At 45.6% G+C, this 27,980-nt stretch overlaps 1 long non-coding RNA gene across 1 annotated transcript; it reads left to right on the top strand.

The window, feature by feature from the left end:
• The first annotated feature begins 28 nt into the window (after nucleotides 1-28).
• Nucleotides 29-25,879, top strand: LOC147030594 (uncharacterized). Its single transcript, XR_015056452.1, has 6 exons — nucleotides 29-609; nucleotides 4,827-4,899; nucleotides 7,835-7,933; nucleotides 8,925-9,077; nucleotides 10,729-10,827; nucleotides 25,249-25,879. It is a non-coding gene; the product is annotated as an uncharacterized LOC147030594 (long non-coding RNA).
• The last annotated feature ends 2,101 nt before the right edge of the window (nucleotides 25,880-27,980 follow it).

Below are 27,980 nucleotides of genomic sequence, written 5' to 3'. Positions count from 1 at the left end.
GGTGGTGTTATGTTAATTAGATAGGGATTAAAGCCAATTTCCCCTTGTATGTAATTTCCCCCTGTAGCCTTTCCCCGATGTTTTTGTATTTCAAGGCCGGCAATAAAGAGGGTTCATGTCCTTAAAACGACAACCGAGCTATACGTCCAAGCAGGCAAGAAGCACCACCTCCAAGGGTGACATCTGGCGAGGTCACGCCCCCGGAGTGGATGATGAATGGATGTGACGTCAGAGAGCCGCAGAAGGAAAGTGAGGTTCGGAGCAGGAGAACGGGGAGGACAGTTGTGAGAGGAACGTGAGTGGCTGAGATGGAGGAAGTCATTTTTGCTCTCCTCTTGGTATGACAAAATGGCTCCACAATTCTCGTGTCATGCTGTAAATTTACCCGCATACAGGGCAAGATGCTAGTCATTGGCTGTTCAGCTGAGCCATGAAATGTGTATGTTTCTGAGGAGGGACGAAGAGTGTGCCTCGTGGCGTTATCATAGGGCCTCAAAGATTGTGTCATTGTATGTTCAAGGAGGAAGAGGGGCGATCGTTGTGAGCAGACCTCGGTAGGAGAGGAACATTCGATATATTTGTTCATGAGAAGAAGCCACACAGCAGTTGGTGAGCCCTGGCGTTGAACACTGCCTCACGATTTACCTAACCTATGTTTCCCACCCAGAGCGGCTCGGCGCCATTTTTGGCGCACCCTCCCGCGCAGGACGAAGCGACTTGATCGCAAAGTTTAGTAACGATAATCTCTGGACAAAGCTAAGTGCCAGAATCAAGGGAGGATTTTCTTTTATTTCATTTTCCCCTTGTCTGTATTAAAGTCCGTGTATCGAGGCACCTCGATTCTAGACTTTAATTTACCTCACGTTTTATTATTACACTTTGAATTATTATACTTGTAAATATTTCATCTATTTTCATTGAATCCCCATTTTTATTTTCATTTACTGGTGTCCGTGTATCTTTTGAGGGTTTGAGACAAACCCCATTGTGCTATGCTTCCATCTGCTCTGTCCGTGCCGCAATTCCCCTCCCGCGTGCGCCATAATCTCTGAGGATCACGTTTTCGCCTCGTAGGAAAACCGCTCCGCGATATGGCCCAGTCGGTGTTAACCGCCCATCCACGACAATTGAGTCGGCAGAATTATACTAGCCCCCCCCCCCCAGACCCGCAACAATACAAATCCTCTTCAAATTTCAAATTAATGGGATGAAAATTAATGATTTTATGTGACCTTGACCTTTGACCCGTAAAACTTTTGACCGCAAAAACAATATGCTTCAAGATTTTGATTGGTGAACCAATTTAATGACCTAGTTTCTGTTCAATCAAGTACCCACCACCCTGACTTGCTGAAAAAAGAAGTCTGTATATTACAAGAATACTCTGTGTGTATATATATATATATATATATATATATATATATATATATATATATATATATATATATATATATATATATATTGACACCTCCCACACTCCTCCAGATGAAGAAGCTGCATAAAGCAATCCAAGAAGGCCGACACAAGGTAAGCGCTTTGCTGTTTCAAACCCTTCCCAGAGTTCCTCCACAGCTATGAACTTGTTCACACATAGTACACCAATGAGAATCCCAATGCTACACACACCCTCAGCTGCCAAACTGGCAGCTTCTTCAGTTGGAGGAGTGTGGGAGGTGTCAATTATTTATATAATCCGAGCCACCTGGGTTTAGTTAATTCGGTGAGAGCTGATCGGCTTTTCCCTCCATTCACAGGTGAGAGATGTGGGTGGGCCTGTCTTTATTATTTATATACGAGCAAATCCATCTCATCGCTTTGCTGACGGGTCAAAAAAGTGTGGGGCGAGAGAGAGAGAGAGAGAGAGAGAGAGAGAGAGAGAGAGAGAGAGAGAGAGAGAGAGAGAGAGAGAGAGAGAGAGAGAGAGAGAGGAGGAGGAAGGTGTCGGGTGAGAGGGGAAATGGGAGGCAGAGAAGATGGAGACAAGGGGGAGTTAGGGAGGAGGTGGGGAGACCGACACCTCACTAAACGTTGGTATTCACTGCAGGAGGGAGTGGAGCCCGAGAGAGAGTGAGAGAGAGACACACACACACACACACACACACACACACACACACACACACACACACACACACACACACACACACACACACACACATACACACACACACACAACACACAGGCAGAAAGAGCGACAGAGGTGTGGGAGGAGAGTGCTGCATTTTGTGAGGAGGGGGAGCAATGAGGAGACAGAGAAATAGAAAAGGGTGGGGGAGAGGAGGAAAAAAAAGGCAGGTGAGGGGTGGAGGTGGGGTTAGCAAAAGCTTAATGACTGAACACGAAAAAAAAAGAAACATTGCAGAATAGCTGCACACACAACGACACAACAGGGTTTGTGAAGTAATCCACGAGCACATCTGCATAAACTTTGACATTCCAATTCCAGAAAATTTATGAGAAAATGAACCAAAAGCAATCACTGAAAAATTTGAAGTACCGCTCACGTACGACCTTATGATCCCATCGGGCGTGAACAACGAAAACAAAGCATTGCGACCAGATGTCATACTTCGGTGCAAAAATAAAGAGAAGAAGGTTAATTGAGGTGTTGATACCGGTGATTTTGGACAAACGATGCAGAATTCAATAAAATGTCCAACTACCAAGACCTCAAGCATGAAGTAAAAAGATCCTGGAAGCTGAAGAATCCCAAAGTTGGACCAGTAATGACAAAGAACCTCACATAGATATTAAAAACCATCCCTGGGAATATCATGACAAACCAACTCCGGTTGTAAGCCGTCCTGGACTCAGTAGAGTCATTCCATCTGAAATCACCAAATTTAAGAAAATGTTCCCAGTTGACCCCCTCAGATTTACTTTAAACTTTCATAAAATAGTTCGCAGGTATCAAAATGAAGCTGCATAAAATTTTAGGTCCATAGATGCGGTAAACTCCGAGATATTGAGGGTTGAAAATGTGGTTGTGGCCCTATTTTCATGGTCGTTGCGATCATCACAAAATGAACGGCTACTTTTAAACTCCCACAACTTTTTAAATATTAACGCTAGAGCCTTGAAATTTTCAGAGATTATTCTGCTATAACTGCTCTGTAAGAAACAAACATAAAACTGAGTATACCTCTGTTAAATTTTATGACCTGATCAGTTGAAATCCAGAAAAAAAATGTTGGTTTAGTATGAAGACTCAACTTTGAGACCCCATATATTTTTATTGACCCATCCCAGAAGCTTGAGATTTTTTCATGTAATAACTGCATGGTAGTAGTATTCAAACACATGTTTACTTTTCTTAATCAGTCATATATAATATAGTCATGATCCCTCAAAAATTGAAAATTTTCATTTTTCCACGAAATTCAGGTGAAGATTGCAAATATATGACAAGGTATACTACTTAAAATTGTTCACCATTGGAATTTCTGTCCTGCTAGAGCTGCCCCTGTCAACAGTAAGTGCTGTTATTGTGAAGTGGAAACATCTAGGAGAAACAACAGCTCAGCCATGAAGTGGTAGGCCACACAAGCTCACACAATGGCATTGCTGTGTGCTGAAGCGCGTAGCGCTGAAAAATCTTCTGTCGTCGGTTGCAACATTCATTACCGAGTTCCAAACTGCCTCTGGAAGCAACATCAACACAAACACTGTTCATCGAGAGCTTCGAGAAATGGGTGTTTGTGTACTTGTGTGTTTTGTAATTCATGAGACATAACTAGAACTACCACTTTATAACTGCTGGCAGTGATGACCGGGTACCAAGACGTCCCACTTTGATCGGACACCTGACCCTGATCAATGACGTTTCTTAAAATTATTGTTCAATTGAATTTAGAATGGTATCAAAATAAATTCAATTCAAATCAAATGAAAGACCAAACAGTTACTGTCCTGCATTGGAGTAATTAGAAGGAACCTGAAGAAGCAAAAAGCAAAGAGGAAGTCATCAGGAGGAACCTGGAGAGAATTCACATTTTAGCTGCTACTCCTCTGTCCTTAAACCCATCCAGGCAGTGCCAAGTGAGCCTTGTTCAAAAAAAAAAATCAAACAGAAACAAGATCAAAAAATAATAATAATTCTGGCTGCCAGACCATGTGTCCAATTCGGTTGAAATTTCATCGTAAAATATCAGATTGTAAAATAAAGTGAGGTGCACGTGTATGCCATCATGTACTGTGCTCGCGCCAAGTTTGAAGAAAATCGGACCATGCAGGTCTGAGAAATGGTTGGAGACACATTTAAGGAGCAAGATGGCCTTAACTTAAATGTGTTGTACATAAATATGGGCTCACCTTTTAACTCCGTACAGCAATATAAATAAAACAACAGGGGCTATAACATTTTATGTATATTTTACTTGTTTTAATTGTTGTAGTGCTGTTACCCATTAAACATTTGTGGGCAGTGAGAAGTGTGCAATGTCGGTGGATAAAAATTCTGTGAAATTCAATTTAATAGCACAGTTACCCAATGCTACACACTCCTCTCAGCCGTTGGACCGATGTACAGGAACCAGGGTAGGGTTTGAAACAGCAAAGGGCTTACCTTGTGTCGCTTTTCTTGGTTGCTTTATGCAGCTTTCTTGAGCTAGAAGAGCATGGAAGTTTATACATATCATGACTATATTTTTATTTTCGAAAATACCTTGAGAAACAGATAATAAGACGAACATAAACTAATGTACTTAACGAGAAACAAAATCCTTCAGATATTTATTCTGGAAGGAATTCACCTCCAACCCAGCTGAATGAAATTTTTTAACCACATTTGTTTATTCATTACACATTGTGCAACTTCTTTTATGCACCAGGAAATTATCCGAGGAAACTACCACGATGACCTTTCGCGTCTGTCCCACAAGCAGCAGTTGAGAACAGATGAAGGTAAGCTCAAAGCACATGAAAACCACAAGTTAAGTATATCAAAGAACAGTTCGTCGTTGGGAGGGAAAAACACTAACTTTCTCTGAGTTGGCCCTGATGAGGGCTCCACTTTGGTTGAAACGTGGAACATAAAGATTATTTGCCTTCATTGATAAAACTTCGAGTTGATTGAAGCATTTTTGTTTTCTACTCTGCAGTTGTCACATCTTTTGTGAATAAACAAATGTAAGCTTACAGCAATATCCGATACAATTTAGGAAGATGCTCAAAGCAAGCCAACTCCAAAGTGCAGAAAAAACATGCTCGGCTATAATACTGTGGGTTTTCATCAGGAATGGAGATTATGTTCAGTAGCTCGATATCTTTGTGCAAAAGCAGACTTCTTCTATATAACAGAAAAAACTCCTGAGATCCAGCAAAGCCTCACAGAGGGAGTTCCAACACATGGACAGCACAAATCTTTCCACAAATGACATCATTACAAAAAACTTTTTTTTACAATGTCTGGATTCCATTACCTGACTGAAATCTCGCATCTTGCACCCAAGGCTGTTACTGCAGCACATTCACACCCAGAAACATTTTCTTTTAATGGAGAAAGGCAATGATGAGAGGTTGGTAATTTAATAAGCAAAAGTTGCTTTTAATCAAATTGGAAGCCTTTACAATTAAAAAAAAAAAATTAGTCTCACAAAAATCACATTCACAACAGCAACTGGAACGGCACTCAATAGTGTGCTCAGTAGAGCGCAGGCTGAACAGTTTACGTTTTGTATCCCACTGATCGGCTCGATCTGCATTTGGACCTGAACCAAAATCTAATAGACTTGTTCTTGTCACCTAACCAACTCACCCACCTAGTTTTGTTATAATTGGTCGACAACATCATGCTATCTATCGCTTTGGCCACATCTATTAATCGCGAAGAATCACTTTAGAAATGAAATAATTCTCGAATCCGCATTTGGATCTTCACTAAAATCGAATCGATTCGTCCTTACACTCCCAACCTGTCCATCAAGTTTCGTCCGAATCTGTCAATACCTTTTTGGGATATCCTGCAATGCGGTATATCGTTTTTGGCCCCATCTCTCAATGGTGAAGAATCACTTGAAAAATTCTAGTAGCCGGATCCAGATCTGGATCTCCACCAAAATCTAATCATTTAGGCCGTGCCACACACCCAACCTGCCCACCAAATTTCGTTGGAATCCGTCCACAAATGGTTGAGATAGCCTGTTCACAGACAGACAGAGAGACAGACAAGCCGGTAGGCGGACATGGGTAATCGACTACCCAATAGAACCTGACGCGATGGGCCCGTTCGATGGGGAATGACCTGAGGATTAAGCACAAGAAAATTCATGAAAAAACCCTTCAAGGGTTAATGCTGCAGATTGTTTTTTCGTTAAAATACCCCACATTTAGAGGTTTTTCGGCCGTTGCTAGGCAACGGAGGGGTCCATAGCAACGGTTCTTTCTCACACATAACTAGGACATACCATGAACCTACCATACCAGTTTCATGTATATCTGACTCATCGTCTCTGAGATATAACGAACTTCGTTTTTTTATTGTTTTCGTCCAGGGTTCATTCAAAGTCTATCTTCTCCGACAGTTTTCATAGGATCTGGCTGGAAATTTTTGACAATATGGCTGAATGTACTGCCCACAGTCGCTCGTGGCCCGATTTTTGATTTTCCAAAAAAATGTTTTTATGACTTTTCAAAAATTTCAAAGTTCGGTTGCTAGGTAACGGATGGTTCCATAGCAACGGTTCTCATTTGCACACAACTAGGTCATGGCATGAACCAACCAACCAAGTTTCATCGAAATCGCCATTGTATTAACAGAGCACTGGACCGAACAGAGGGACAGACAGACAAACATATCGACGGAAATACTGATAATAAGGGTAGAAAGAAAAAAAAGTCTCAAAAAAGATTTTTTTGAGATTTTTTTTTCTCGACTGGATCGACTACCCAATATATCGATGGAAATACTGATAATAAGGGTAGAAAAAGAAATCTCAAACATTTTTTTTTTGATTTTTTTTTTCGACTACATCGACTACCCAACAGACAGACAGGCAGAGGTCAAAATATAACCTCTACCCACCTTTAGTGGCGGAGGTAATTACAAATTCCTGTCCTAACCTACAAAGGGCATTGCATCAGCAGCTCAGCCGAGCCCTCAACCACAGACTTGTGCTACATATCTTTTCCAATACATGGCAGTGTGTGTGTGTGTGTGTGTGTGTGTGTGTGTGTGTGTGTGTGTGTGTGTGTGTGTGTGTGTGTGTGTGTGTGTGTGTGTGTGTGTGTGTGTGTGTGTGTGTGTGTGTGTGTGTGTGTGTGTGTGTGTGTGTGTGTGCGTGTGTGTGTCCGCTGTTTTTCGACAACCACTGGTCCGATCTAATTGAAACTTGCCAGATATATTGCCGGGGACCTGAGGATGTGCCTTTTCAAGGTTTGATATTAATCGGACAAGTGTTTCTCAAGTTATGGCCATTTATTTACCAACCAATGACAGGACACGTTGCTGCGTGGGCGTGGCCGATGGGGGAGAGAACCTCAACCACGTTCCCCATTACGGATTACAACATACGGACTTCCAGATAATGATGACTTAGTATATTCTAATAATTTCTCGATTTCTTATGCGCATTTATAGATAAACACAATGCCAAAAGTTATGATCGTGTTCACATTAGATGGTGTATAAATTTCGGTAACATCAGTGTGAGCTGGTATGCTCCGAACCAGGAAGTAAATTTTTTTTTTTTTTGCACGAACGTTTTTTTTTCTCTCTCTCTTCTCTTCTCTTCTCTTCGCTTTGTGTTTTCCCTTGCGATGACATTGGGAAAGGCAAAATACGTTGGTGTTAATTGAATAATTTGCCATTAAAACTAATAATTTATCAAAACGTTGGCAGATCCAGCAGCCTCCGCATTCTTGCCCTGGACGAGGAAACAAAGAAGAAGCGCCGTTTCCTCAGCAATGTTGTTTGTGAAGAGGTGCTAACGAGATAAAGGTGTGTACATGGAGACCATTCTTGTTATGATTTATTTATTATTTATTGAAGAAAAATTGTTCCGAAAATAATTTATCAAAAAAAGTGCACGACTTTTATTTGTTTCCAATTATCAAAACGGTGTTTGGAAGTGTTAAGGAATTCAGCTCTACTCGACATGCTTGCCAATGAAATACAACTCAATTTGGTGGGAAAAACGATTCACGACGGGTTTCCTTACTCATTGCTCTGCAGTCTGCATTCAAGCCCTTCATTTGTCATCTCATTGACCTCATTTCATCTATCTATAATTACAGCAGTGTGTGTGTGTGTGTGTGTGTGTGTGTGTGTGTGTGTGTGTGTGTGTGTGTGTGTGTGTGTGTGTGTGTGTGTGTGTGTGTGTGTGTGTGTGTGTGTGTGTGTGTGTGTGTGTGTGTGTATGGTCATTAAGTGTCATGTCATTCATCATTCTCTTTGCTAACCCCACCTCCACCCCTCACCTGACTGTTGTTTTTTCCTTCTCTCCCCCACCCTTTTCTCTCACTCCCCCCACCTCATAAAATACAGCACTCTCCTCCCACACCTCTGTCGCTGTCTCGCTGTGTGTGTGTGTGTGTGTGTGTGTGTGTGTGTGTGTGTGTGTGTGTGTGTGTGTGTGTGTGTGTGTGTGTGTGTGTGTGTGTGTGTGTGTGTGTGTGTGTCTTCCTCTCTCTTTCTCTCTCGCGCACACCTCCCTCCCGCAGTGAATTGCAATTGGTGAGGTGACGCTCTCCCCACCTCCCCCTTTTTCATCTTCTGTCTCCCCTTTCCCCTCTCACCCTACACCTGCCTCCTCTCTCTTTCTCCCCCCCCCCCCCCAACACTTTATGGACCTGTCGGTGAAGCGACGGGCTGTATTTGTTTGTGAAAGAATATTTAAATGGAACTTCCGGCTTAATTGACCTCCGCCACCAAACGTAGATGGAGGTTATGTTTTCACCCCTGTGTTGTCTGTCTGTCTGCTTGTGAGCAGGATATCTCAAAAAGTTGTGGAGGGATTCGGACAAAACTTGGTAGATGAGTTGGAAAGATGTCAAGAACAAGGCGATTCGTTTTTGGTTCAAGTCCTGATCCAAATCCAGCCTACCTGTGGATACAAAAACCTAGACTGTTCTGCCTGGTGGAGGTATGTGCTCCATACCAAGTGCCGTTCTAGTTGCAGTCTATGAAAGACATATCTTCCCACAGCTATATATTTGTGTATGTATGTATGTGTATATATTTATATTGCAATCCACCCGGTGCTTTAATGGCTCTCTTGTCATGACAGTCGACTCCACCAAGTATTGGATAACCGGAACTGTTTGGTTCAATGCATCGAGCTGTTCTTAATCAAGGAGGTGCTGGTCTATGATGAAAACCTGTGTCCAAACAAAGCATTCTCCTCCCCCATCAAGGCTTGGCGATGCATGGACCAGTTTAAAATCAATGGAACCCGTCCCTCGGCAATCAGAAACCAATGCAATGAATGGGAATTCAAATAACAGTGTCCAGGACCATTTCCTGGACAGACACGCAGGGAAAAGTGGAGCTTTGAGAGCAAACCTTTGTTAGGCACGTACACGCTGCATGGCATTTCAGAAATCACGTGTACCAGGCGTCTAAAGAAGTCTTCAAAGAGAGTCACGTCATGCTGTGTGTTTGAAAAGTTCACTTTGTAATCGCTGTCAAGTTTTCATCTGCTCAGCTTTTCCTCATCGTTATATTATTGGTAATTCAACACAGATTATTTGCAAAATAATTCATTTCCCCACCCCCTCACCCCCCCCCCTTGCCATTCTAAAATATGACATAATGCAGGTGAACATTTTTGTAAACTTACTTTGCCAACTGTCCCTTATATTCATGTGTGTATATATATATATATATATATATATATATATATATATATATATATATATATATATATATATATATATATATATATATATATATATATATACATATATATATATTATACTAGTGGGGTATGCTTACAGATTGTAAACAATAATCAACCTGTGCTTCCCCATTGTCCCAGGCCGTTCACCCCTGCATTGATTTTTGTCATTTATTTATATTTTCATTTATGGATGCTTTCCAACAATTCTGTGATTTCTCCAGTGTATCAGCTTCGATGTCCGTTGGCACATTAATATTTAGCTTTCTACACCACCCTGAAGGTCCCGAACATTAATGTCAGTGAGTCTGTCCAAAGTGAGTGGTTAGAATATATAATTCCAGGTGTGTGTGTGTGTCCCCACTGTTTTTCGACAATCACTGGTCCGATCTAATTGAAACTTGCCAGATATATTGCTGGGGACCTGAGGATCTGCCTTTTCAAGGTTTGATATTAATCGGACAAGTGTTTCCCAAGTTATGGCCATTTATTTACCAACCAATGACAAGACACGTTGCTGCGTGGGCGTGGCCGATGGGGGAGAGAACTTCAACCACGTTCCCCATTACAGGTTACAACATACGGACTTCCGGAGAGTGATGACTTCGTGTATTCTAATAATTTCTCGATTTCTTATGCGCATTTATAGATAAACACTATGCCCCAAGTTATGATCGTTTTCATATTAGACGGTGTATAAATTTCAGTAACATCAGAGTGAGCTGGTATGCTCCGAACCAGGAAGTAATTTTTTTTTTTTTTGCACGAACGTTTTTTTTCTCTCTCTCTACTCTTCTCTTTGTGTTTTTCCTTGTGACGACATTGGGAAAGGCAAAATACGTTGGTGTTAATTGAATAATTTGCCATTAAAACTAAGAATTTATCAAAACGTTGGCAGATCCAGCAGCCTCCGCATTCTTGCCCTGGATGAGGAAACAAAGAAGAAGCGCCGTTTCCTCAGCAATGTTGTTTATGAAGAGGTGCTAACGAGATAAAGGTGTGTACATGGAGACAATTCTTATTATGATTTATTTATTATTTATTGAAGAAAAATTGTTCCGAAAATAATTTATCAAAAAAAGTGCACGACTTTTATTTGTTTCCAATTATCAAAACGGTGTTTGGAAGTGTTAAGGAATTCAGCTCTACTCGACATGCTTGCCAATGAAATACAACTCAATTTGGTGGGAAAAACGATTCACGACGGGTTTCCTTACTCATTGCTCTGCAGTCTGCATTCAAGCCCTTCATTTGTCATCTCATTGACCTCATTTCATCTATCTATAATTACAGCAGTGTGTGTGTGTGTGTGTGTGTGTGTGTGTGTGTGTGTGTGTGTGTGTGTGTGTGTGTGTGTGTGTGTGTGTGTGTGTGTGTGTGTGTGTGTGTGTGTGTGTGTGTGTGTGTGTGTGTGTGTGTGTCGTTTACGAGAGCGAAGGAACGGCCTGTGTGGTTGTTGTTTCTGGCACGCGATTTGAAAGTTTTTGTTTGTTTGTTTGCACGTACGGGCACACACCTACGGGCATGCACTCGTATATATAATTCCAGGTGTGTGTGTGTGTGTGTGTGTGTGTGTGTGTGTGTGTGTGTGTGTGTGTGTGTGTGTGTGTGTGTGTGTGTGTGAGAGACCGCTGTTTCTCGACAACCACTGGTCCGATCCAATTGAAACTTGCCACGTATATTGCTGGGGACCTGAGTATGTGCCTTTTCAAGGCTTTATATTAATCGGACAAGTGGTTCCCAAGTTATGGCCATTTATTTACTAACCAATGACATGACACGTTGCTGCGTAGGCCGGTCCGCGGCAGGCCGACGATGACGTCATGGGCCGTGCTGGTTACATGACAGCGAATGTCATGGCAAGCAAAGACATGGAGGTAAACTTGATTTTAATTTGGATTTTAATTAACTCTGTGTGTTGAAGTGTGGTTGTTGCGAGAACGCGAGAGCGAAGGAACGGCCTGTGTGGTTGTCGTTTCTGGCTTGCAGTTTGAAAGTTTTTTTTTTTTTTTTCACGAACGGCCACGCACGTACGGGCACGTGAGAGCAAAGGAACGGCCTGTGTGTTTGTTGGTTCTGGCACGCGGTTTGAAAGCTTTTTTGTTTTTTTTTTGTTTGCACATACGGCCCTGCACGTACAGGCATGCACTAATATATATATATATATATATATATATATATATATATATATATATATATATATATATATATATATATATATATATATATATATATACACTCTCATATATATATATACACACACACACACACACACACACACACACACACACACACACACACACACACACACACACACACACACACACTTCCGTTAAGTCATCACCAACTTCTGGTGATCTCCATGATCACATTTCTCCAAACATCCCTTGACTACACTGTTTCTCAAAGCTGTGGCAGAGACAGTCTGGTTGCAGAATTTACCCCATCCATCAGGCACATACAAGGTGTGCCTCTTCCTCTTCTTCCCTCAACCATACCCAGCATGGTTCACTTCCCCAGACTTTCGTGTTCTGCACGTACGATGTATCCAAACTATGACAGTTTCTGTTTGAGCATCAGCGCTTCGAATGTTCATGGAGGTCTAATTTATTCAAGCACTAATTTGTTTCTTCCTATTCTACTCGATGGAATATATTTAACGTTCATCTCAAACATCACATTTAAAAACTGTCAATCTTCTTCCTTTCTTTCTTCTTCACTGTCCACAACTCACACCCATACATTGTACCTGGAAATACCAGAGCATTCACCAGCATCCTCTTATAACCGTCTATTAATTTCTCCTCCACACTCTCCACTCACTTCAATCTTAAAAACTCAGGAAGATGAAACTTTCCACTATTCCCACATGATCGTCTCACAATCTGAACACGTCGATCTTCTCAGTTGACAGGATTTTAGTCTTTTTTTTAGGTTTAAATAAAGATCAGCTTTTCACTTTCCTCCTTCACTGTCTGCAGCAGTTTCATCAAGTCTTCTTTACTTTCTGCCAACAGGGAGGTATCATCAGTGTACCTGAGATTGTCGATACATCTTCTTACAGTCGTGACTCCAGCCGCTATGTCATCCACATTTGATATCCTCATGATGTAATGACAATACAGATTGAATAAGGAAGGGGAGATAATGTATCCCTGTCTGACCCCTTATCCAATTCCAAACCGTTTTGTCTCTCCATACTCAATTCTTACTGCACCTTCTTCTTTAGTGTCGGGTACAGGCTTCTTATCAGACATATCCGGTGCTCTGACATCCCAATTTCTGTCAGCACAATCCACATCAATTATTGATCGAAGGTTTTCCTCTAATCTATGCAACAGAGGTTCACCTTCTTTTGATATTCCTTTACTTTTCCCATGATCCATCTCAGATTTGCGATTTCATCTCCAATTCCTCTTCCTCTTCTTAAACCTGCTTGCTCAACAGGCATTTCTTACTGAATGAAATTTTATCTTCTGTGTTGAATGATCTTTGGTATTACCTTGCGAACATGTGAAATCAAGACAGTGGTTCGGTTATTTGAACACTCTCTTGGATCCCCTTTCTTTGACAATGATACGTAGACTGATTGCTTCCGCCTTTTAGGCCACACAATCCTGCTACAGATCTGTGCACAGAGCTGTTAAAAACATTTGATTGCTCCTCCACAACTACCTCAAAGTTTTTTTTTTTTTTTAATTCCATCAGCACCTGGTGCTTTTCATTTGCCAGCTCTTTCAAGGATTATACATACATCACATTCTATCACTATCGGTTCTTGCTCTTATTATTTATTTGAAGGTTGCCATCATATTGCTATCTTGTTTGTATTGAGTTTTGGTATAATCCTTCCCAGCTTTCTTTCACCTGTGCTTCTTCTGTCAGATATTTTCCTGTTATACTCTTAAGGACCCCAATCCTACACTTAAACTTTCCTGTGGGATCTCTGATCTTTAAAAAAAAAAAAAAAAAAGATCCCTTGTTTTGCCCCATTTTATATCTCTGAATGTCTCTGAAATATTTATCTTTGTTTTTCCGAGCTTTGTCATTGGAAGTCGACATTTAGCCGCTTAATGCCATCTTTTGATCAGTCTTTGGTTTTCATCTCTCTTCTTCTGTCTGCAATATTTATTACCTCTTCTGGCAGCCATTTAGCATTCTTCTTTATGCTTGCTTTTGAGATGTTGCTTTTGGTCTCTTCTTTTACAATGTCTTCAACCTCTTGCTACAATTAATATGGCATTCTGTTAACCAAGTCCAGCTCTGTGAACCAGTTGTTTTTTTTCATCAGGAAGTCAGTATGCAAGTAGACTTCCCATGTAAAGATAAACAGGACACTCTTCAGATATAATCCAACACAAATCCTCAAAAAAACACAACCAAGATACAAACTTGTAAACCTATGAAGTACCCACCAATTGTCTGTGGAGGATTTCACATCCAATAATATTAAACTTTTGGACAACATCGTTAAGGCCCGGTCACACCTTGACGTTTTAGCCAACGTATGCCGATTTTTGAATTTTTTTTCTAAAACGCTAGCACACGTTGAATACGTTATGGGTAAGTTTTGATAACATTGAGAGCACGCTGAAAAACACTGCCATACGTCGTTGTACGTTGGCTTTAAACGTTGTACTTTATGGTTGTCCTCAAATTTTTTCATGCTTGAAATTTCACGACGTATGCCAGCGTATGACTCACACGTTCCGCTACGTTGGCCACAAGTTGTATGCACGGTCTGCGATCGTTGACAGACGTCAACACATGCTACTTGTAAGTTAATCATAAGTTGAGACACGCCGAGGTAATGGTTAGCGTACCCGAAACTTATTTCTAACCTACGATTAACGTGTTGTTGGCACGTTACACGATCGTTGCCACACATCGACAGACGTTACTTTTAAGTTACTTATAGGCTGAAAGACGTCGGTATAATGGATCGTCCTTGCGTCAGCGTCCACGGCCACGGCCAGGACACTTATTTGCAGCATTCTTCAAACTTTTCTTCGGCATGACGAGGATGTTCACACTTCGATGTCTAGCTTGGCTATGATTCCAATTGTCCATCGGCAGCGTCTATTTAAAATAGTCGAGTTTGAGCATTTTAACACGTTCAGAAGAAACTATTAAAATTTCCAAACCCCAGCGTCAAAAAACAAAGGCGAGTGACAGCAATTTAAATTGTTCACTGTAAACAATGAAAATAGCTGAGTGGTACCGTTTAAAAGTCGTTGAGTGTAAAAAAAAATCCAATTGTTGAGCGCAAGCGTCTACTTTCAATAGTGGAGATGCAGCCATTTAAATCGTTGAGTGGCAGCCGATGAATAGCAAACCCAACGTCACCGGCAAAGATAAACTGCCGCACGATATGGATAAGTTAGGCTATCGTTGGGCATAGTTTGTGAACGCCGGCTACACGATAATTATTCGTTGGTATATCGTATCTATAAGTAATCAAAGCGCTCTATGCACATTATTAGTTCATTGTGCATTTGTCCAACCCGTTATGAATTACATGTGAGGATGGTGGTGGGCTTGCTGTATATGGATGGCACGGACACGACTCAACATACTGCTGTACATGCAGTGCCGGATTTAGGCATAAGCTAAAGAAGCTACAGCTTTGGGCCTCGCAATCTGCAGGGGCCTCAAAAAATGTGAGAAGCCGTGTAAAAATGTGTGAATGAGGCCTAAAGAACTGCTACCTTGGTGCAGGAAACCATCATGACGATAAATCGCCATTAAGCCTTCCCAACACAAGGTGGTAGGACTTCCCAGAGTTTCCAAAAGTAACCTGGGGGTTGCCTGACCGTCTACCACCTAAAATCAATATATTAATCGATATATATATATATATATTGTTGTGGTTACCAGATTCGCAAACCACCATTCAGGTCCCTTAGGTGAGGTATCTCGGTAAGTACATGTGTAGTTAGGCCCGAACCCGTTGTCTAGTGGGAATACATGTCATTTATGCGAGCTGCGACTCTTCAGGATAGCCGTTTTTCTTTTACTATCTTTATTTTGGACCAACCGCCATCACCACAACCACAACATCAACCACCAACCACAACACCGCTTCACCACAACCGCCACGACCTTCACGTCACACCTCGCAACCGTAGCATCGCCACCGTTCTTGCCCCGCTGTGGGTACCGGTGTTGGATTCGTGCAGAGCGCGCGTCGAACAGCGTGTACAAAATCACGGATTTTGTGCTTCAAAAACGGATCAAAAACGACACACGCCCACTTTTTGCCGTCCAATCGGTGAGCGAGGGGCGATTTGGCCCCGCCTCCAGAACGATCGATATATGCAAATTTGTGGATCAAAAAGCCTTCACGCCCACTTTTTCTCGGGCCAATGGGGAGCGAGGTGAAAGGTCGAAGGGAGGGGGTCAAAGGCGAAGCTACGGGGGGATAAAAGGACGGTGTTCGTCAGTCAGAGCGGTGTGGAAGTCTGGAGCCCGAAGCCTGCAGTAGCTGGAGAAGCTGAAGAGAGTCCAACGAGGAGAGTCCAAAGTCGGAGAGTCCAGAGGCGGAGAGGCGGCAGCGGCGAAGGCAGACGAGGGGGTGCTCGCGTCGGTGCCGGGAGCTGCACGCCCGAGGGAGGCCGGCAGCGCGACCTGGCCGAGGTGGAGACGCACACCAGGGATAATAAAGATCCTCTATACCCCGAGCATCAGCAACCCCCTCCTGTTTCCCCCCGCGCTGAGATAGTGCGACCAAGGGGGCCCCGTTCCCACCCCCTGCCAGACACCGTCCGCGAGGCCCGCGGAGTGAGGCGCCATCGCCGCTCCGCGTCTCATCACCAGACGGGTAGGCGCGACCCGGTCTCGGCCTCAGGCCCGCCTCATCCTTGGGGGTATTCTTTTCCTTGGTTTTGGGTATGTGTTGTCGGCGCCGTCTGTGAAGTAGAATTGTATAAGTGTTGCTGTGTGCTCGGTAGTCGGTATTAGCTCTGCACTGTGTTTTCACTTTTATATTTGCTTTTTGTGTAAATGGAATTGTGTTTTCTTTTTTTTGTGTGCATTTGGTGGAATTGTATTTGTGTGCTTCCCGTGTGCCGCGAATAAATGTGCTTTATTGTTGAACTGTTCTCCCGCTTCGCTTCGTCTTTTCCCCCATTGAGACGCCATCTTGCTTCTCGTAAAGGGTTGGTAGTGGGCTGAATACGCCCGATAATTAATCGAACCGTCGAGGTCGACGATAACACCGCTCGGTTATTCTGATAGTACGGAACGGGTCGCTTAAGTGGCCCGTGTCCGAAGTCGACCTGCGGCGAGGTGCGATCGCCCGGTCTACCCTCCGCGTGGGTACTTAGGTAGGTCGAATTTGGCGAGCAACCCTATCCCACGCGGGGGCTGATTGGCTCGATCGCGGTGAGACCGAAAGGTCCACCCGTGACTGGTTCCCGGCGTTAGTCCGAGAGGGTCACGACTGGATTGTCCGTCCGGTGGGCGACGTGCCGCGATTCGAGTTACGTGGCCGTCAGCACGCCGGCGGGCGCGAATACCGCAACACTGGTGTCAGGTCGTGCGATACAAATTCATCGCCCTCCTCGCGGCACTGGTATCGGAGAACAGGAAAACGGGCTCTCCTGTCTCCGGCTAAATTCACGGGAATCGGTCCAGGGGTGAGAGAAGCGACCCCCGATTCCCTCCAAATTACGAGCGAGCGAAATTAACCCTTCACGAGAAGCAAGATGGCGTCTCAAGGCGAGCGGGTGCCGGGTGGATTTGGTATGTGTAATAGTAATGTAGAATCCATGGCTCAGGACGAGATCACCGTGCAAGAGAAACCCGTACCAGAAGGTTGGGAAAGGCATCGATGCAGTTCATCTGGTCGGTTTTTTTATTATAACCCCACCGCTAAATGTAGTCAGTGGGAGTGGCCAGGGCAGGTGACAATACAGCACGTTATGGAACTCGTGCAGAGCATAAATGACAAACTGGATTACAGGAATGCCGAAATGAAAGAAAGGAACAACGAAATGAAGAGAAATACGCAACAAATGGAAAATAAAAAAATGGATGGAAACGCACTCGAAGCGAAAAACCAAATGAAAGAAATGCGGGGTGAGATGCAGAGCATGGGCATAGGCCTGCAGGCAGGCATTATGGCGAGGAGCGAAACGCGGACCACGGGCGAGAAAATGGCGCTGCCACGTGCTGGGACGAACGAGCTGGGGGGGAGTGCAACGGCTGTCAGGCCCGCGGTCGGGGCGGGCGAGAAAATAATTCGGGAGACGTGTAAGACGAGACACGAGGTAAAGAAGGTATTAGAAAAATTAAAAGAAAGCCAGGAGGAGACAGAGGAGGGATTGAAGGTCGAAACGGTGGAGTGTGAGAAAAGACTTCAAGACATGAAGAGAGTTGATAAGCTGGGACTGGAGGGAAAAACGGAGACAGAGGAACTGGGAAGACGGGTAGAAAACCACAAGCGCAAGCCGGAAGAACAGTTAGAAGCCAAAGCAAAGTCTGAGTGTGCGGAGATGAGAAAGGAATTGGAAAATAAAGTTTCTGAGTTACAGAAACACCAAAACAAAGAGAGGGAACTACAAAACGAACTGAGAGTGTTAAAAGAGGAAAGGAAGAGAACGGAAAATGAAACTTTAAGAAACCACACTGTACAGATCGAACAGCTGGAAGCGAAGGCCAGACTAAAGAATGAGGAACAAGAAAGAGTAATGAAGGAAGAACGAATGAGACAGGAGAAAGAAATCAGTCAGTTGAAAGAAATGACGAGATTGCAGAAGGAGGAACAAGAAAGACAGTGGAATAGAAAACTGAAAGAGTATGAATTTGAAACTGAACGAAAAAAGGAAAAAAATAGGTTTGAATACGAGGAGAAAGTAAAGGAGCAAGGAATGAAGCAGGAAGGAGAAATCAGGAGATTGAAGGACACAACGAGATTGGAGAGGGAAGAACGAGAGGAACAATGGAATAGAAAACAAAAAGAACATGAATTTGAGGTTGACCAATTGGAAGAAAAGCTGAGGCTGGAGTACGAGATAGACAAAGAACAGCGAATGAAACACAAACAGGAGATTAACCAAATGAAGAAAACCATGAAACTGGATAAGGAAAGACAGGAGAGGAAACGAGGAAGAGTAATGAGACAGCAGCAAATGAAACACAAAAAGGAGATTAACCAAATGAAGAAAACCATGAAACTGGAGAAGGAAGGACAGGAGAGGAAACGAGGAAGAGTCGTGAGAGAACAGCGAATGAAACACAGGAAGGAAATGAGCCAATTGAAAGAAACGATGAGATTGGAAAACAAAAAGCAGGAGGAACAGTGGGAAAGAAAACAACAACTCTATGAGTGTGAAATTGAACAACTAAAACGGAGGGAGAACGAACAGCTAATGGGGCTCAGAGAGAAAGAACGACTCAGATGGGAAAGGAAAAGGAACCAGGAAGAGACAGAAAAAAGGAACCAGGAGAGAAAATGTATAGAGACACGGGAGACAGAAAAAATAGAGGAGAGACTGCACGATGAAGACGGGGTAAGTGACGCACACACACACACACGGAGGTAGTGGAGGACAATGGGGGTGAGCTCGCGGAGCGTGTGGGGACCCAGTGCGAGCACCTGGATGGCCTCCTCCAGGAACGAGGGGAGCGAGTATGCCCCCTTGAGGCGAGTCACGACCAGGTGAGTTCGGTCGTGCTTTGCGAGGTTGAGGGGACGGGTGCTGTGGACGGGTGCACGGAGAGCTTGGGGGGTATAGAGGCCCCGGAGACCCTTGTGGGGACACAAATCCCCAGTGTGGTTGTCCCTGTGTGTGTGGTGCAAGGTGTGAGTGCGTCCCCGTGTGTGGAAGCGACCCCGTGTGTGAGTGGTGTGGTAGCGATGGTGCCGGAGTGCGTGCTTCCCAGCACGCCGTGTGTGGATGAGGCACCGTGTGTGGAAGAGGCCGTGTGTGTGAGTGAAACGGCCAGTGTGAGTGAGGCACCGCGGGTGAGTGCCCCCGCGTGTGTGAGTGAGGCACGGAGTATGGATGAGGAACCGCGGTTGAGTGCCCCCGCGTGTATGAGTGAGGGACGTTGTGTGGAAGAGACCGCGTGTGTGAGTGTCGCCGTGTGTATGAGTGAGGTACCGCGGGTGAGTGCCCCCGCGTGTATGAGTGAGGCACGGTGTGTGGATGAGGCACAGCGGTTGAGTGCCCTCGCGTGTGTGGGTGAGTGCCCCCGCGCGAGTGAATGGAGCACCACGTGTGAGTAGTATGGTTTGTGTGAGTAGTGAGGCACGCGTGAGTGAACGGCCGTGTGCAAGGTCGCTGTGTGCCAGGGAGACCGTGTGTGTGAGAGAGCGGTATGTGAGGGAGATGTCGGTTGGCATGCGGGAGCACGCAGCCGCGTCTCCCCGTGTGAATGTGATGGAGTGGACTGTGTGCGTCGTAACACGCAGGTATGCGTGGGTGGAATGGAGACGGAGACGGCGACAGAGGAGAGAAAGCCGGGTAGCGGCTGTAGCTGTTTCGAGGACTGTGCCGGGTTCACCCAGCAGTGAGCACGCGGTTCGTGCTGTGCAACGCACGAGACCGCCACGTGCTCGCTTGCGAGAGTGAAGTCCCGGTCCGGAAACGCACGCGGTGGATTTGCCGATCCCGCGGACGGACAAAGTTTAGGCAGGTAAATGGATTTGGACCGGACGGGTTCTCCACGCGATCGTGTGTGTTAAGCTCCAACGGGCAAAGCACATGTGTTCGCGTGGGGAACCCCTCGAGACGTGGGGCTTGTTTTTTTTATGCGCACGGTGACGTCATGGCTGCACGTGGGGTTGGAATCCGGCAGGAGGGGTATCTCTGCCGGATGGTCCCGTCCAAGGAGGGACGAGGAACACGTGCAGCTGCATGACGTCACGGGCAGGTGCAAAGTGCGCGAGCTCTGAGTTGCCGCGCAGGTGCTGCGCATGGGAAAAAAAAAAAAGCAAGCCTCACTTTCGGGTGTACAGGATTCCTGGGCAAGGGGTGAAAGACCCCCTTACCTGGGCACAGGATGGAAACTAGTTAGGGGGAAGGGTTAGCTTAGTTAGACCGACTTCATGGGGCAGGGGTAAGTCCTCATGGAGTCCGTGGAATGGATTAGTTAGAGGGATTGTAGCCAGATTTAGGTTGGGAAATTGATTTATGGGATTATTTTGGAGACAGTGACAGACAGTGAATGTGTAGAGGGGACGTAGTTTAGCTACGTAGTGTTAAAAGGAACGTGCTGTAGTTTAAGGGACGACGTGGGAGCACGAGTTAGTTAGGGGATGCAGATAGAAGGATGGCAGAGTTCAGCGGTGTGTGTTGAAGAGTTGGAGAGTTGTGAGGTGAGTGCTTGGTGAGTGAGTGAGGCCAGCGGGTCTGTGTGTGTGGAGTGAATGGGGAATTCATGGTGCGATGAGTGATTGGGGGGAGGAGTGACTCCCGCCCAAGGGACCCCGGGGTCAGTGTAGAGTGAGTTAGCTGGGTTAGTCAAATTGAAAAATGGAGGTCGTTTTGTTGTTGGTGGGAAAGTAGGCTCGAGACCCATTTGGAGGGGTGCAGGAGCCCTGTTGACGGGCTTGGGAGCGTGGCTGCGAAAGGTGAGTATCGCTGAGTGGGTACCCCGGGCACCAGGCTAGTCGGCCGTGGTAGGCCAAGGGCCCATGGGGGGCCGGGATAGAGTAGTGGGCACGGGTGCGCCTGCTTGGTGCGGGGGGCCGGGGCGCCATTAGCCGCGTGGGCAGTGTTGTGGGCACGGGTGACCCTCGGAAAGGGGCCCGGGAGGCCGGCCTGCCACGTGTGCGTTTCAGGGGAGGTGCCATGGGGGGCACTCCCCGGTGTTAGGGAGCTGGTAGGCTCGGAGGCAGTGTAGTGCCCGGGGGTGCCATAGCGGGAGATTCGGCAGAGGGTCGTGCCTGCCAAAGGGAGCCACGTGTCCTAGCCAGGAGACCGTGTGAGGGCACGGAGCGAAAATTGGGGGGCGAGGCCCGAAATTGTGAGGACACCAACACAGGCGACGGGAATCTGGGTTTATAGAACCAATAGTTTAAGCGAGAGGCGCTTGTTGAAAGCCCCGGGGTAGTTTAACAGTTAAATGGTTAGGGTAGATTAGGAAGTGTACCCCTCCGCACCATCCATCCCCTCGCTCTCGTTGTGGGCCGCTGGACCCACTTGGTGTTAAGATCGCCGAACTCTGGGGGAGGCCATTCTGAGGCTTCGGTGGGCCTCGACACAGGACGCTAGCTCTCCCTTGTTCCCCTCCGGGAAGGGAACGTAGGGGTTGGGAGTAGGCTAGGTGACAGGATAGGTTAGCCGAACAAGGACGATAAAGGGGGTTAGGGGACGATTTATAGTGGGGAAGTAAAAATAAAAAACAACAGAAAAAAATTAAGTTGGGGCTAAATTGGGGTTTGACAAATTAAGGGAGTGGGTATGTACAGTGACAGGCAAAGGCGATAGGTGGGAGGGAGACAGGTAGGTAGGTCCGAGCCCGCCTTCCGAGTGGCCAGCACCACCGCACTCCCTCCACCAACCTCCACTGAACGGCAAAGGCTGGCCAACTTCATCAGCTGGCCGTGTTTTGCTTCAAAGCGGAGGCCGGCCAACTTCATCGGCAGCTGTGTGCTGCAAGGCCTGTGCCGGCCAGTTCATCTGCTGGCTGTTTTTCTTCGAGGCCTGTGCCGGCCTGGTTCTGCGGGCTGTGTTTGCCTGCAGCGGCCTTCTTCTGCGGGCTGTGTTTGCCTGCTCACCTTTGCCATGCCATGCCCACTGCCCACGTTCACCAGCCCCGTTAAATTTTTGCTTTGCCCCCCCCTGTTCATTTCCATGTGCGCCAGGATCAAGGCAACAGTTTGCAAGCTGCGAGAACTGCCCCGTTGGCAGCTACAACACGGGCCTGCAGTGGCGGCCCGTGCACCGTGTTTGCGTCCATCCATTCATGCATCCATTCGTTGTGTTCATTGCGTGTGCCACTTGAGCTGGCACGGAGACTGCGTTTGTGCAGCCCATGCACCGTTGTGGTTCACTGCATTCAGTTCAAACCGTTCATGCATCCATTCGTTGTGCTCATTGCGTGTGCCACTTGAGCTGGCACGGAGACTACGTTTGTGCGGCCCATGCACCGTTGTGGTTCACTGCGTTCAGTTCAAAAGGGAAGGCCTTGGACTGCGTGTGAGCAGCCAGCCACGTTCCCTGTCACCTGCATTGTTTGAGCCAGAGACTGCATGTGGGCAGCCTGGCTCCCTGCTAACTGCTTTTCTTTTGCAGAGTTCAATGATCCTGGGCCATGGTTTAGTGTAAAATTTGTAAGTTAAGGTTAAGATGTACTGTAAATATGAGTGCGCCCCCGGCATGTCTGTCTAGCGCCGGCAATTTTATTTAAGTCGTCCGTATGAGTGAGTTTGTTTAGATAGTTACGCAGCCCTCAGGTTATTTATTTTGGGGACACGAATACCATGAATGTCGCACTCAGGGATCCGTAGGTAAAATGTACTAGGGGAAAACTACACATGATGGCACACGAAAATTTGACGACTCGGGACGAGTCTGTAAAAAGGGAAGGGGGTAGTGTTGTGGTTACCAGATTCGCAAACCACCATTCAGGTCCCTTAGGTGAGGTATCTCGGTAAGTACATGTGTAGTTAGGCCCGAACCCGTTGTCTAGTGGGAATACATGTCATTTATGCGAGCTGCGACTCTTCAGGATAGCCGTTTTTCTTTTACTATCTTTATTTTGGACCAACCGCCATCACCACAACCACAACATCAACCACCAACCACAACACCGCTTCACCACAACCGCCACGACCTTCACGTCACACCTCGCAACCGTAGCATCGCCACCGTTCTTGCCCCGCTGTGGGTACCGGTGTTGGATTCGTGCAGAGCGCGCGTCGAACAGCGTGTACAAAATCACGGATTTTGTGCTTCAAAAACGGATCAAAAACGACACACGCCCACTTTTTGCCGTCCAATCGGTGAGCGAGGGGCGATTTGGCCCCGCCTCCAGAACGATCGATATATGCAAATTTGTGGATCAAAAAGCCTTCACGCCCACTTTTTCTCGGGCCAATGGGGAGCGAGGTGAAAGGTCGAAGGGAGGGGGTCAAAGGCGAAGCTACGGGGGGGATAAAAGGACGGTGTTCGTCAGTCAGAGCGGTGTGGAAGTCTGGAGCCCGAAGCCTGCAGTAGCTGGAGAAGCTGAAGAGAGTCCAACGAGGAGAGTCCAAAGAAGAGTCCAAAGTCGGAGAGTCCAGAGGCGGAGAGGCGGCAGCGGCGAAGGCAGACGAGGGGGTGCTCGCGTCGGTGCCGGGAGCTGCACGCCCGAGGGAGGCCGGCAGCGCGACCTGGCCGAGGTGGAGACGCACACCAGGGATAATAAAGATCCTCTATACCCCGAGCATCAGCAACCCCCTCCTGTTTCCCCCCGCGCTGAGATAGTGCGACCAAGGGGGCCCCGTTCCCACCCCCTGCCAGACACCGTCCGCGAGGCCCGCGGAGTGAGGCGCCATCGCCGCTCCGCGTCTCATCACCAGACGGGTAGGCGCGACCCGGTCTCGGCCTCAGGCCCGCCTCATCCTTGGGGGTATTCTTTTCCTTGGTTTTGGGTATGTGTTGTCGGCGCCGTCTGTGAAGTAGAATTGTAATAAGTGTTGCCGTGTGCTCGGTAGTCGGTATTAGCTCTGCACTGTGTTTTCACTTTTATATTTGCTTTTTGTGTAAATGGAATTGTGTTTTCTTTTTTTTGTGTGCATTTGGTGGAATTGTATTTGTGTGCTTCCCGTGTGCCGCGAATAAATGTGCTTTATTGTTGAACTGTTCTCCCGCTTCGCTTCGTCTTTTCCCCCATTGAACCCTCATCTTGCTTCACGTAAAGGGTTGGTAGTGGGCTGAATACGCCCGATAATTAATCGAACCGTCGAGGTCGACGATAACACCGCTCGGTTATTCTGATAGTACGGAACGGGTCGCTTAAGTGGCCCGTGTCCGAAGTCGACCTGCGGCGAGGTGCGATCGCCCGGTCTACCCTCCGCGTGGGTACTTAGGTAGGTCGAATTTGGCGAGCAACCCTATCCCACGCGGGGGCTGATTGGCTCGATCGCGGTGAGACCGAAAGGTCCACCCGTGACTGGTTCCCGGCGTTAGTCCGAGAGGGTCACGACTGGATTGTCCGTCCGGTGGGCGACGTGCCGCGATTCGAGTTACGTGGCCGTCAGCACGCCGGCGGGCGCGAAAACCGCAACAATATATATATATATATATATATATATATATATATATATATATATATATATATATATATATATATATATGCTGTATATATCGTTTTTAAATGGCTTGTGCAGCAAATTTTTATGCTTAGTTTTAAAATGGCTTCATATGGAATTAATTGAAGTCATATTTTAAGCATAAATGTTCTGTTTTACGGGTGAACCTTACAGGTGAACTGAGGCACTTCCACGCTTATGTCAAGCAGAAATATCCAGGAAAAGATCAAATTTGCCACAAATATCTGCATCAAATCGTCTTCCAAGACAAGATTCATTTCGTTTTCTCTCATGTGGAAGCAATATTACCACTATTCTTATGTCTGATGGTAACAAATTGTTCAGGAGAAAGGTCATTTTCACAGCAAAAGAGAATCAAAAATGAACTGAGAGCAAACATGTCTCAAGAAAAACTGTCTGCACTTAGCATCATGTGCATAGAAAATGATAAGCTGCGTAGCATATCATTTGAGGACACAATTCATGATTTTGCTTATGGGACATCAAGAAAGAAAATGTTTTAGGTTGTATCTGATTTCATTTTTCTGATTTTGCAAACAAGTTCATTATTACTTATATTAATAAAAGTGATCCTGATAACTTATTTTGTCAGCATTTTGTATATATATATATTAATAATGTATGTTAAAATTCTTTAAAAAATTACATTTAAGTATTGTTTCCATGGTATAGTATATTATAGTCTATGATAGAGATCAAGCCAACCAAATGATAAATATGTAATCAGTAAATGCATTCATTTGAAAATAATTTGTTTTTTTCACTTTAAATGCCTTGCTATGAAATGATTAAAAGGCATATATGTTTTCAAATTTTGTGAGACTTTCTGGAGTAATTTTTTAACAAGGGGCCTCCAATCTTTATACAGCTTCGGGCCTCACCAAGTCTAAATCCGGCACTGTGTACGTGCTATAATTGCTGCTCATTATATTGTTACGGGTTTGCCGGCCAGGTCACGAGCGACTTCTCGGACCCGCTTCCCCACCTTTAGCCCTGAAGCCGACGAGCCGCGGATAACTCTGCTGCACGATGGGTTGCTAAGCAACCACGGACACCATCTTGGATGCTTAATTTAGGTGGGGTCCTCGTGTCCAATTCCCGTGTTACCTTCCCAGCAAATTAATATAGTAAAGGAAATCCAAGAACCTCGAACGGAGTAGGCCATTTAACCCATCATGCCTGCACTCTGTCAGCACCACATTAATCCAATCTATCAGTTTATCGACTTTATTTCACTGGCATAGGAGAAGGAGGAAGAGGATGAGAGTAACAGTGGGGGTAAGCACAGGACATTTGCTTATTTTAAAGACTAGAAGCACCCGCTCCCTACGGGAGCCGTCAAGGGGGGTCATGTTATTATATTTATGCTTATTTTACTCCAAGGGGTCCCAGGATTACACACCCCAAAAATGGTTGCGATCGGTTCAGCCGTTTTTGCGATACCTGGGAACAGACGGACGGACAAACGGTGAATTATGGTAAGATACCATAGGAGATAGCATGGACGGTTCATGGGATATGGGGATGTTTGAAGGGTCGGACGGAATATACATTAAGCTGGATGTCCTGTCTCTTGGCATTTTGCTGGTGGATGTGAAAAATTCTTTATGAAAGGGTAGCGAGCTATCGCCGACACCCTGAATAAATTTCTGCTCCAACTACCTTTAGTCGACCGTCTGACCAGCCTGAACGTGAAGCATGTTGGCTAGAAACGTTCCCCTGCCGACTCCACAATAAAGTGAGAATAGTTGGAATCATTAAAGAAGCAGTAGAGTCACGTAGCTTGATAATTTTTGGATATGAGATATTCTTTATTGTTGTCCACATAAAAACATGGAAATTTTCCTTCCACTGGCCATTCAATTCCAATTCAATTCAACAAAAGGTGTCGGATGTGCATGTGCATCCCATCCTTTCCACACTCACATTACAAATGTGAATTGCATTTGATACAAAAGAAAGTTAAGTGGAACACAAAGGCGAAAGCCTGAATGATGAAAAAAACAAACAACGGTGAAGTAGGTATGGTGGTTCTTGCATCATTTTGTGGACCTTTAACACAGCGCGCTTCTCCTACAGCGTACAAATTGACGGAAGATCTGTTCGCATCACACGCTGAGCAATCTTCATGGGTCTTTCCAGTTTCTTCACATTTTCTTTCCACAAATTTTACCAATGTACAAATTGAATTGAAAGAAATAATACTGTTGTGGATTCTCCCGCCCGCCGGCGTGAGGACAGCCGCTTTTAGCCGAATCGCGGCCGTACGCCCACCGGACGAGCAATCCAGTCACGACTTTCCGGAACAACGCCGAAAACCAGTCACGGGTGTGCTCCAAGCACACCACAACCTTGTCCGCACTCTACCCACGCGCGATAGGGTCCGATCGCCCAATAATCGATTTACCTAATTATTCGCACGGGTAGATTAGCGAGAGATTGTACCTCAGTGAGGCCTGCTTGGACATGAGCCGCCGAAGCAGCTCCCTCCGTTTTGGGATAACCGAGCGGGGTATTATCACGAGGCCTCGCTGGACCCGATTCTATTATCCGCTATGAAAAAGCCCTCTATTATTCCGAAATGCAATACGGCAGTTCAATGGAGGGAAAATGACGCGACGAACAGGTCAACATTCAAACAAGCACATTTATTCACACACACATGCAGTCAGGTATTCATACAGGCACGTATACAAGCATGCACATATGCAATTACACAGCCAACAAAAGCAATGTAAAGGAAAGAGCTAATACCATCCATCTATTATGTACATTTACTTATACAGGTTCGACTTCGCGGACAAGGCGCCACAACTTTCATACAAAGAAAAGCAAGGAAAAACCCCCTCATAGACAAGGGGGTAGACTGGACCTCTCTGGGTCTT

The sequence above is a fragment of the Eptatretus burgeri genome, chromosome 3 (genome assembly GCF_056783735.1).
Source record: "Eptatretus burgeri isolate ZD-2024b chromosome 3, Ebu_testis_v1, whole genome shotgun sequence".
Classification (NCBI taxonomy): Eukaryota; Metazoa; Chordata; class Myxini; order Myxiniformes; family Myxinidae; genus Eptatretus; species Eptatretus burgeri.
The sequence above is the reverse complement of the archived record's forward strand: the minus strand, read 5'-3'. Positions and strand labels throughout refer to the sequence as shown.